Source organism: Equus przewalskii, chromosome 20 (assembly GCF_037783145.1).
Source record: "Equus przewalskii isolate Varuska chromosome 20, EquPr2, whole genome shotgun sequence".
NCBI classification, from domain to species: domain Eukaryota; kingdom Metazoa; phylum Chordata; class Mammalia; order Perissodactyla; family Equidae; genus Equus; species Equus przewalskii.
Window position 1 is genome coordinate 16,446,194 of NC_091850.1, and position 12,153 is coordinate 16,458,346.

At 34.8% G+C, this 12,153-nt stretch overlaps 1 protein-coding gene across 13 annotated transcripts in view; it reads right to left on the reverse strand.

The window, feature by feature from the left end:
- DDX4 (DEAD-box helicase 4) overlaps positions 1-12,153 on the reverse strand; it is a 75,490-nt gene that overhangs the window by 53,169 nt on the left and 10,168 nt on the right. The window lies entirely within an intron of this gene.

Below are 12,153 nucleotides of genomic sequence, written 5' to 3' on the forward strand. Positions count from 1 at the left end.
CTTTTTGCAACCACATGATTGACTGGAAAACAGAACTAAGTTTGCTAATATTTGAGAATAGTTAAGGACGTAGGGAAACACACACAAATCACACACTACACTGAAGCAATAAACTGAATCAATCTTCATCCTAATTTTAAAAGAATATACTTTTTGAAAGTACATTATTGTGAAGTTCTCCTCTGCATATTCTCACATGGTAACACAGATACACATAAAGATGTTTTTATAAGCATTGTCTGTAATAACAAAAAAAAGTGATCAAAGGATAATAGGTATACTATAGCCATCCACAGAATACTGTGCACTTTCACAGAACTATAGCATCCGACATTAAAGAACTGACATTCTTCAACAGAATGTTTAAAAACACTGACCACATGGAAGGCCACAATACAAATCCAACAACAAATTTCAAAAATCAGTATCATATAACCAAAATTCTCTAATCACAATGCAGTCAAATCAGAAGTTAGTAAATTCCAAAAAGATTTGTTTAAAATCATCTTTTATTTGGAAATATGTTTTTAAAACACTTCTATATAACCCATAGCTCAAAGAAAAAAAATTACAATGGAACTTTAAAAATACTTAGGATTAGGGGGCCAGCCCCGTGGCTGAGTGGTTAAGTTTGCCCGCTCTGCTTCAGTGGCTTAGGGTTTCACCAGTTCCGATCCTGGGCAAGGACATGGCACTGCTCATCAGGCCATGCTGAGGCAGCATCCCACATTCCACAACTAGAAGGACCCACACCTAAAATATACAACTATGTACTGGGGGGATTTGGGGAGAAAAAGCAGGAAACAAAAAAAGACTGGCAACAGTTGTTAGCTCAGGTGCCAATCTTTAAAAAAAAAAAATACTTAGGATTGTATGATAAAAATGTTACTTATCGGTACTTAAAGTTTTATATAGTCGCATGCCACATGACGTTTCAGTCAATGACAGACTGGATACAGGATAGTGGTCCCATAGGATTAGTACCATAGAGCCTAGGTGTAAAGTAGGCTGTACCATCTATGTTTGTGTAAGTTCACTCTGATGTTAGCACTACCATGAAATCGCCTAAAGACACATTTCTCAGAGCATATCCCCTTTGTTAAGTGACACATGACTGTACTAGAAAATAAGGACTCAAAACTAACAAGCTTAACAGCCATCTCAACTAGTAAGAATCTAAAAAAAAATAAATAAGCTACACAAAAGTAAAGGAAGAAAAAAAACTAAGAGCAGAAATTAATAAAATAGGAAACAAACATATAACAGAGTAGATCAACAAAGTCAAAAATTGGTTAGGAGACCAATAAAGACTCATCAGAGTGACAAATCACCAGAAGACTGATAAAGGAGGGAAAAAACAGAGAAAGGACACAAATGAATAGTAATAGGAATTTTTTAAAAAAAGGAAAAGGAAATAACCTCAGAAACAATGGGAGTTGCTGTTCAATGGGTATAAAGTTTCAGTTATGCAAGATGAAAAAGTTCTAGAGTTCTACTGTACAATAGTGTGCTTGTAGATAATAATACTGTACTGTACACATAAAAGGTTGTATGAGGATAGATCTCATGTTATGTGCTTTTTATCACAATAAAAAATAAAAATTACCATGAACAACTTTACACTACTAAATTTAAAACTTAGAAGAAAAGTTCTGAGAAAATTAACTCACCAAAACTGACTCAAAAAGCAATAAAAACTAAATTATCCTATATAAATTTAATCAGTACTTAAATCTCTGCATTACGCCTAGATATAGTTTTACAGGCAAGTTCTACACTAAAGAACATTCCAATGTTGTACAATTCTTCCAAAAATAAGAAGAGGAATTATTCCCCAACCTATTCCACAAGGCTCCAGGGGAGCAAAATTTGCCAACCCACAGTGCATCTCTTTGGCATGAGGATTATTTTGGGCTGATTATTTTTAAGAAAAAGAGAACTTGGAAAGTTTTTCTTTTTACCTCCCTCTTAACTACCTTAAATAATTTAGACAAAGGGCCTGCTCCAGGAAAAGAGCTGTAACTAGAGATAACTACAAAGAATATGAGCTAGGTGTGGTAAACTGGGGGAAACTTAGCACGGCCTGCTTGTTCAAAGTTCTCTGTCCCATTGTCTCTGCATGGCAGAATCAACATCTGTTTACCAAACATTCGCTCTTCCCATCTTCCTGTAAACTGTCTTCCTCACCTTTGAAGTCTCAGACTCCTACCCCCTTTTCTCTTTACCTCTAGATAGCATATAAGCTTCAACTGCCTGACTACCTGTGGGTCTCATATTCTTTTGGAATTCCCATACATATGTAATTAGTTTTTCTCCTGTTAATCTGTCTTACATCAATTTGATTATTTGACCAGCCAAAGAACCAAGAAGGGCAGATAGAAAATTTCTCCTCCCTTACAAGGCCAACATAAGTTTGATATGACAAGGATAGAAGAAAATTATAAACCTCCCTTACTCATAAGTAGATTCAAAATCCCAAAAACAAATATTAGCAAACCAAACTCAACAGTAACCTGAATAGATACAACATTATGACCAAGTTGGGCTTATTCCAGCACGCAAGGGTATTTTAACATCAGAACATCTAACAAAGATAATTAACAACACTAACAGATTTTAAAAAACTAATTATCTCCATAGATAAAGTATATGATATAATTCCACATCATTCATGACTTCAAAACATACTTAACTAGAAAAAGAAGGGATGTTCATGGCAGCTTTGTCCATGACAGCAAAAAAGGAAACAAATGTGCATCCAGAAGAGAAAAAAATTATATGGTACAGTCACACAACAGAGTAGTATATACACTATGTTCTATATTATATAGTATTATACATCTTATGTATATGTGGCATATTCACACAACAGAGTATGATTATAAATGAACTACAACTGACAACATGGATAAACCTTAGAAACAATATTGGCTGAAAAACTCAAATCGCAGAACTAAGACTATATAGTAAGGTACCATTCTTGCAAAACTCAAAGAAACAAACTTAAATATAGTGTTTGGGAAGACACACACATGCAATAGAGTTTTTTGAAAAGAGGAAGGGAAAGAAACAATGCAGGATGAGGACTGAACAGGACAGAATCGGAAAAGAGAACATAAACTATGTAACAGTACTAGTAATGTTCTTAAAATGGGTGGTGGTTCAAAACATTTATATTAAGCTTTACAATTTACAAATGTGACGTTTTTAATACAGTAGGTATTTCCTTTTATGAAAAGCTCTTCAATAAAAGTTCTACAATAAAGTCACAGGTAATACATTATTCCTTAAAGTCTTAACTCTCACTAGTTGCTACATATTTAACAGGGCAAAAGAAATAAAACTTCCAATAATAAAATATGCTGAAAAATATTTAAGTCACATATCCCTCCTTCTATATGTTCCTCCTCTTGATAAATTCTGGCACCACAATTCATACCAGTTTCCTTCTCTCTTGACGAGGCTAGACACTTCATCAAGTAACCTAAAGCTGCTGAATTCCAGGCTGCAGTAACTAGGTTAAATTCAAATGCTCTCAGATCATGGAAAACTCAAAGCCAACTTAAGAAAATCTATTCACAGGGCCAGCCTCATGGTGTAGCAGTTAAGTTCATATGCTTTGGCAGCCTGGGGTTTACAGAGTCAGAGGCCGGGCACAAACCTACACACCACTCATCAACCCTTGCTGTGGCAGCGTCTCACATACAAAATAGAGGAAGACTGGCACAGACGTTAGCTCAGTGACAATCTTCCTCAAGCAAAAACAAGACTGGCAACAGATGTTAGCTCAGGGCCAGTCTTCCTCACCAAAATAAATAAATAAATAATTTTTTAAAAAATCTATTCAAAATCTAATTGCTCCAACATTCAAGGGATTCCACAAGAAGTACCAGTTTCATTATCACTGAGTAGCCTAGCTTTTGGCAATGAGTTAAGAGGAAAGAGAAGGTAACATTACAAGGACAAGGACATTCCAGGCAAAGACTCAGCCAGAAAAATTAACAATTCTCCAAACACTAGTTTCTAATGTTTGCCAGGCTTTACCCAAATACACAGGATAAGAATAGCTATGCCTTAGCTGGCTCAAATTTTAAAGCTATTCTGTGTAATACAATAGTCCCTAGCCACATGCAGCTTTTTAAATTCAAAATTAAATAGAATTAAAAATTCAGTTCCTCAGTTGCAGTAGTCACATTTCAAGTGCTCAACAATCAAATACAGTGCAACTAGAGACTATTTCCATTGTTGCAGAAAGTTCTAATGAACAGGACTGGTCTAAGATTGGTAGCTCCCAAGCTGTGAAACAAAGACATCAACAGAAACGAGAATAGCGTGCTCATTCATATTTCCATCCTGAATCAACATATAAAGCAGACTTTAGCATAGTGGTATTCAAATACAGAAGAAAGTAACTTATGTACAAGAATAGGTAGGCTCTTGAGAGTCAACAGGAATTGTTTTAGGCTCAAGAAACAGCCTAAAACATCCTTCATTCCATTAAGTTAAGTTTCTGTATAGGCTTCCCAAGACTTCCTCTATCTTTCAGCATTTATACCATTTAGCCACTACTGATTTTTTTCCTCCTTCATCTCCTATAATTTTAAGTAACTCTTCATCTGACTCATTTTGCACTTAAGATCCACGAGATATATGTCCATTTGGTTTTCCTATGGTATCTACAGCCACACTTGTCCCCATTTCTATGACAAAAATGCAACTACCAAGACAGAAGGCCAAAAATTAAAATTACCATACAAATAAGGGGGGGGTGATTTTATAATAATAGCATGGAATTTTATATTCTGAAACCTCACTCATGTCAAGCAAATTTAATTAAATTTGTGCTAGCTATATTTTACTACCAGTAAAGAAAGGTCACTTACAGAATGTAAAGGCTTTCTGAGAAATGCAGCTCCTTAACTAGAATGCCTATGATATCATATCACACAAACCTTAATCATGCTTGGAATTTAGGAAAAAACCTGATATGGTTATATTCTTATACAGCTTCATCCATTTTAATAAATTGTCAACTATGTCTGGAGAGAAAAGCAAATTCTCACTATATTTAAAGTTTCTTTCCCCAACAATTGTGGGACTGTTTCGTCAAATAAAATAGAAAAATTATAGTGGATATAATTAAACAATGCAAAGCACTGTCTCCAATAAAAGCATTTTACACTGGTATACAGCTTTATACTTTACAAAAGGACTTTCATATACATTACCTCATTTGATCATATCCTTATAATAACCCTATTAGGAGGCAGGGTAGGTGTTGCTGAGTTTGTTAGTTTTTAGAAGAGATTAAACTAAGGGAAAATCCCAAAATAACAGAACCTCTAACGGGTAAGCTCAGAATGCAGGGTTTCCATCCCCAAACTGTGCTAAATTATATTCATTCCAAAAACAATTTAAAAGATCAGAACTAGTAGGAAACATGGAAAAAATAACATACAAAAGAAAAGTTAAGATTCAACTAGTCAATGATAGTCGTAGATTAAGTAAAATTAGTTGACAACTAAAACAAGTGGTCAAATTCAAGACAGCTAATTGTTATCAGATGTAAACGAGAAAATTCTCATTTATTGAGTGCCAAGAGGTACCAGGCACTACATTAGGCCCTTATGCATATTAACTAGGTTATTTAACCCTCATAAACTTATGAGGTTTATTCTCATTTTTTTTTTTTTTTTGAGGAAGATTAGCCCAGAGCTAACTGCTGCTGATCCTCCTCTTTTTGCTGAGGAAGACTGACCCTGAGCTAATATCCGTGTCCATCTTCCTCTACTTTATATGTGGGATGCCTACCACAGCATGACTTGCCAAGCGGTGCCATGTCCACAATGGGGATCTGAACTGGCAAACCCCAGGCCACCGAAGCAGAACGTACACACTTAACTGCTGTGCCATGGGGCCGGCCCCTATTCTCATTTTAAAAACAAGAAAATAAACAGTTTAGAGAAGCTAGGCAACTTTGCCAAGGTTATTCAGCCAGTATGAAGACTGGACTTCAATTTGAACCCAGTTATCAGATTTAAAAGCCTACTTATTGGGCCAGCCCCGTGGCCCAGTGGTTAAGTTCACACACTCTGCTTCAGTGGCCCAGGGTTTCACCGGTTTGGATCCTGGGCACGCACATGGCACCACTCATCAAGCCATGCTGAGGTGGCATCCCACGTGCCACAACTAGAAGGACACACAACTAAAAATATACAATTATGTACCAGGGGCTTTGGGGAGAGAGAGGAAAAATAAAATCTTTAAAAATAAATAAATAAATAAATAAGCCTACTTACTGAAGTCCTGTACACATTCTCTACAGCAGATATAGCAGAAGCACCTTGCCATCTCCAGATGGTAAATCAGATGACAAAGTTATAAATAAGTTTGAAAAAGATCCCACTTTGTCATTCAAATTTAGTAAGTAAAACATAGGACAAATACAATTATTTTTAAGAATTACAGGAACCAGTATGCAAGATTTTTAAAACTCTCGAGGTGAAGTCTAAAAATTATGGTCTAAAATATGTATTAAGTAAGAATTAACCCATCTTGCCATCTTTGCTATTAGCACCCAATAAACATGAAATATGTAATTAGTTTCTTTACATTTAAATTTTTTAGTAGTTTTAAACCTCACAGTAGTTTCAGGGATTACTGCTCTCACTTTCACGAATGTAATGATATGCTGTCAGTGAACTCTATCAGGTCAATCTCCATCATAATAAATACACAGCAACAAAAATATCAATAAAGAATTGAATAATACTAATAAATGAAGGAGTATAGCTACTTTTCTTGAATGCTCTGAAACCTGTCAGACAAACCAAAGGAAATAAAAATAAACTGCATTTAAAATGAACTTAAGTTAATGAAAGCAATCCCCAAGAACTGACCACAAAGAATATCTCCTACATACAGTCACATTTGGAACAGATCCAGGAAGAAGTACCAGATTTTGAACAAGAACTTAAAAAAAAGAAATCCACATATTCAACCACCAAGACAAAGAACCAAAAGCTATAAGACTTCAATTTGAGCTCTAATCCTCTATAATCTTCCAACCTTCCTCCAGAGTGATCTGCTTAACCCAAGGTAAGGAAGAATAAGGGAGGATGAGAAAAGAGTTAGCAGCAAAGACTTCTGAAACAACCTATCAGTACTTAGGACTACCAGCTGTCCTGACTCTAATCCCCTTCATTATTTCAAGTGGCTGAAAGATTGAATATTTATAAATCATCAACATCCAGTCTTCCAACTAGAGAGCATATAATTACAACAGTAGTGTGCATAGAAATTGCCTGGGGATCTTGTTAAAATGTAGCTTCTGATACAGTAGTTCTGGTGGAGCATGAGACTCTGCATTTCTAAGAAGTTTCCAGGCAATGTCAACGCTATTGGTCTGCCAACCACATTCTGACTAGTAAGATTCTTATATCCACCAAAAGATATGTACTGGAAAACATTCATAATAGAAATATACTGGAAACTACACAAATGTCTATCAATATAATTTATTGTATATCCAAACAGTGGAATACTACATATCCATGAATAATCTACAACTACTTCTAGCAATAGGGAGAAAAACTTGAACACAAGAGAACATAATGTATAATTCTATTTCATATGATTGCTATTTATAGGGAAAGCTGATCCATGCTGTTAGCAATCAGAATAGTGTCTTGAAGGAAGACATAAGAAGGTTTCTACAGTTCTGCTAATGCTGTTTCTTAATCTGGATGCTGGTTACAAGGGCATATTCAGCTTGTCAAAATCCAGTGAGCTGTACATTTGTGATGTGTATCTTACTCAATTAAAAATATTGAATGTGGGTGTACACTATGTTTAAGGAAAAAAAAAAAGCAGCAGCAGAAAAACCTGGCCTGGCCTAGACATTTCTGTGGACCAATTCGACTAAACCTGTAATAAACAGGTAATCTCCACGTTCCAGAGCTTATTTTTTAAAAAGATGAAAAGCTTGAAACCAAAATCAAAAGGGGATATGAGAAAAGAAAACTACAGGCCAACCTTAGATTGATTCAAAAGTGCTAAATAAAACATCTAATTTCATCCAATAGTGCAATAAAAAAGCTATGTAGGGCTTATCCTAGGAATACAAAATTAGTTCAAGTTAAAAAAAATCCATTTATTTCACCACATTAACAGATTTAAAGGAGAAAAACAAGAGAAATCGGTAATTTCCAAAAAGGTATTTGCTAACATTCAACTGCCATTACTGAACAAAACTAACATTCAAGCAGAAATGGAAAGAAACTTCCTTGGCATGATTTAAAAAAAAAAAACAACTAACAGAAGCCTAAAGCAAACATATTTTAATCATAAAAATTTTGAAGGATTCCCCTTGAAATGAGGAAAAACCTAAATGCTTGTTATTTCTACTCCTATTCAATGAACAGATTTTATCCAGTACTTTAAGACAAAAAAAGAAAACAAAAAGAAGTTACCATATGCAGAAAAAACTGGATCTCTATTTCACACCATATTCAAAAGGATGTATTCAACTATACACTTAAAAATAGTTAAGATGGGGAAATTTACTCAACTTGATAAAGAATATCCACAAAAAACCTAGAGCTAACATATTTAATAGTAAGAAACTCAAAATTTTCCCACTAAGATCAGGTATAAAGCAAGGATGTGCCCTCTCATCACTCCTTTTCAAAATCATACTGGAAGTTCCAGCTAATGTAATAAGCCAAGAAAAGGAAATAAAAAGTAGACATACTGAGAAGGAAGACATAAAACTATCTTTCTTCACAAATGACATCATCATTTATATAGAAAATCCAAAAGAACTGACCAAAAAACTCCTGGAACTAATATGCAATTACAGAAAGTTTGCAGAATACAAGGTTAATACACAAAAGTCAACTGCTTGCCTATATACCAGCAATGAACAAGTAGAATTTGAAATTAAAAACACGTTACCATTTACATTAGCATAGTTGAAATAGCTGAGTATAAATCTAACAACATATATAGATGATCCAAATGAGGAAAACTATAAAACTCTGATGAAGGAAATCAAAAAACTAAATAAATGGAGAGATATTCCACATTAATGGCTAGGAAGACTCAATATTGTTAAGATGTCAGTTCTTCCCAACTTGACCTATAGATTCAATATACAATCCCAATCAAAATCCCAGCAAGTTATTTTGTGGATATCCACAAACTGATTCTAAAGTTTACATGGAGAGGCAAAAGACCCAGAATAATCAACACAATACTGACGGAAGAGAACAAAATTTGAGGACTGACACTACCCAACTTCAAGACTTACTCTAAAGCTATAGTAATCAAGACAGTGTGGTACTGGCAAAAGAACAGATGAATAGATCAACGGAACAGAATAGAGAGACTAGAAATAGACTCTTATGGTCAACTAATCTTTGACAAAGTAGCAAAGGCAATACAACAGAATGAAGACAATCTTTTCAACAAATGGTGCTGGAACAACTGGACGTGAAAAAAAATGAATCTAGAGGAGACCTTACATCCTTCACAAAAATTAACTCAAAATGGATCAGAGACCTAAATGTAAATGAGAAATTATAAAACTCCTAGAAGGTAACATAGGAGAAAAACTAGATGACCTTGGGTATGATGACTTTTTAGATAAAACATCAAAGGCACTATCCATGAAAGACTTAACTGATAAGCTGGACTTCGTGAAAATTAAACATTTCTGCTTTGCAAAAGACAACATCAAGAGAATGAAAAGATACGGGGGGGGGGAAATCTGCAAAAGATATCTGATAAAGGACAAAATACACAAAAATCTATTAAAATTCAACAGTAAGAAAACAAACCCCATTAAAAAAGAGGTCAAAGACCTTAATAGACATCTCATCAAAGAAGATATACAGACAGCAAATAAGCACAAGAAAAGATGTTTCAACTATGACATCAGAGAAATGCAAATTAAAACAATGAGATACCACTACATAATGAAAAAATGGCCAAAATCTGTAACACTGACAACACTAAATGCTGGCAAGGATGTGAAGCAACAAGAACTGTCATTTATTACTGGTGGGAATGCAAAACGGTACAGACACTTTGGAAGATGGTTTGGTAGTTTCTTACAAAACTAAACATACTCTTATCCTACCATCCAGCAATCATGCTCTTTCGTATTTACCCAAAGGAGTTGAAAACTTATATCCACACAAAAACCTGCACATGTATGTTTACAGCAGTTTTATTCAGAATTGCCAAAACTTGGATGCAACCAAGATGTCCATGAGTAGGTGAATAAATAAAAACAAAAACTGTGGTATATCCAGACAATGGAATATTATTCAGCACTAAAAAGAAATGCACTATCAAGCCATAAAAAGACATGGAGGAACTTTAAATGCATATTACTACGTGAAAGAAGCCAACCTGAAAAGGCTACACACTGTATGATTCCAACTATATGATGTTCTGGAAAAGGCAGAACTATGGAGACAGTAAGAAAATCAATGGTTGTTAGAAGCTGAAGGAGTAGGGAGGGATGAATGAGCAGAGCAAAGAGGATGTTTTGGGCAGTGAAAATACTCTGTATGATACTACAACAATGGATATATGTCATTATACATTTGTGCAAACCCATAGAATGTACAACACCACGAGTGAACCATAATGTAAACTATGGACTTTGGGTGATGATGTGCAATGTAGGTTCATCAATTATAACAAATGTACCACTCCACTGGGGGATGTTGATAGTGTGGGAGGCTGTGCATATGTGGGAACACGGGATATTAGGGAAATCTCTATACTTCCCCTTCAATTTTGCTGTGAACCTAAAACTACTCCAAAAGAATAAAGTCTTAACAAAATATCTTAAAATTTTAACACATGATTAAGATGGTAAATTTTATGTTTATTTTACCATGATTTAAATTAAAGAAAAAAAAACTCCACTATAACTGCTGAAGACTCAAGGACCACATTGACCAGAAAAGTCCTAATGTCAAAGATTCTCTTTTGTGAGTCCTGTATGCACATTGATACTGCATACGCTATATGGCATTCAAATAAACATGGTGACAATGAATTTTTTTTAAAAAAGACAGATTAAGATGATTAAAAGCTAAATGTAAAAGGTAAAACTCTAAAGATAACTTAGATGGTTACTTTTTGACACAGAGGTAGGGAAGAGCTTCTTAACAAACTGCAAAAGCAAACCGGAAAGCAAAAATTCATTTGACTTCAGAATTAAAAGCTTTGATCAGTAAGGCATATCATAGACAAAGTTGACAGATAACAGAACAAAAGGAGATATTCAACAATGTCTAAATCAGAAAACAGCATAAAATCTAGAATGTAAGAAGAATGCCTGCCAATCAATAAGAGAAAGAGAGTAAGCCCAACAGAAAAATGGACTGAAAATATGAACAGGCAACTTACAGAAATGGAAACCCAAAAGAATAACAAGCATATGAAGAGACAGTTAAGCTCACAAGTAATCAGATAAATATATGTTAAAACAATGAGATTTTACTTTATATACTCAAGAGACTGGTTAAAATTAAAAGACTGAATAATGTCAATGGGGATATAAGACCCCTCATGTCCTACTGATGGGAGTATAGACTGGTATGGCTATTCTAGAAAGCAATTATTAAATATTTAGTCAAATTAAATACACGTACACCCCATGATCCTATAATTCCTCTTCTGAATCTACTACCCAAAGAAATTCTCACTCTGGCCCACAAAGGGATATGTACAAGAATGCTCATCCTTGTGGTGGTAGAGGGAAATAGGTAATCTCAGCGTCCATCACGGGGGTAGAGAATTAGATAAAACTTGGTGATAAAGTGTATGAAATACTATGCAGTAGTTAGAAAAGATGAAATCAATCATCACTTAGGAATATATCTTGAACATAGTGGTGGGTGTTGGGGGGAAATACACGCACACAAAAAAATATGCACATGAAATAACATGTTTTAAAACACATAAAAAAGAATGGCTCCTTCAGGGAATGAGAGAGATTAGAAGTCCCTGACACTTCCCTCTCACAAATACTTGCTCTAAGAAGAATTCAAATCATTCAAAAATAAACAAGAAATAAGCAAAGGCAGCACAGGATGTGTACAATACTACAGTGAGGAAAGAGAGCGAGGGAAG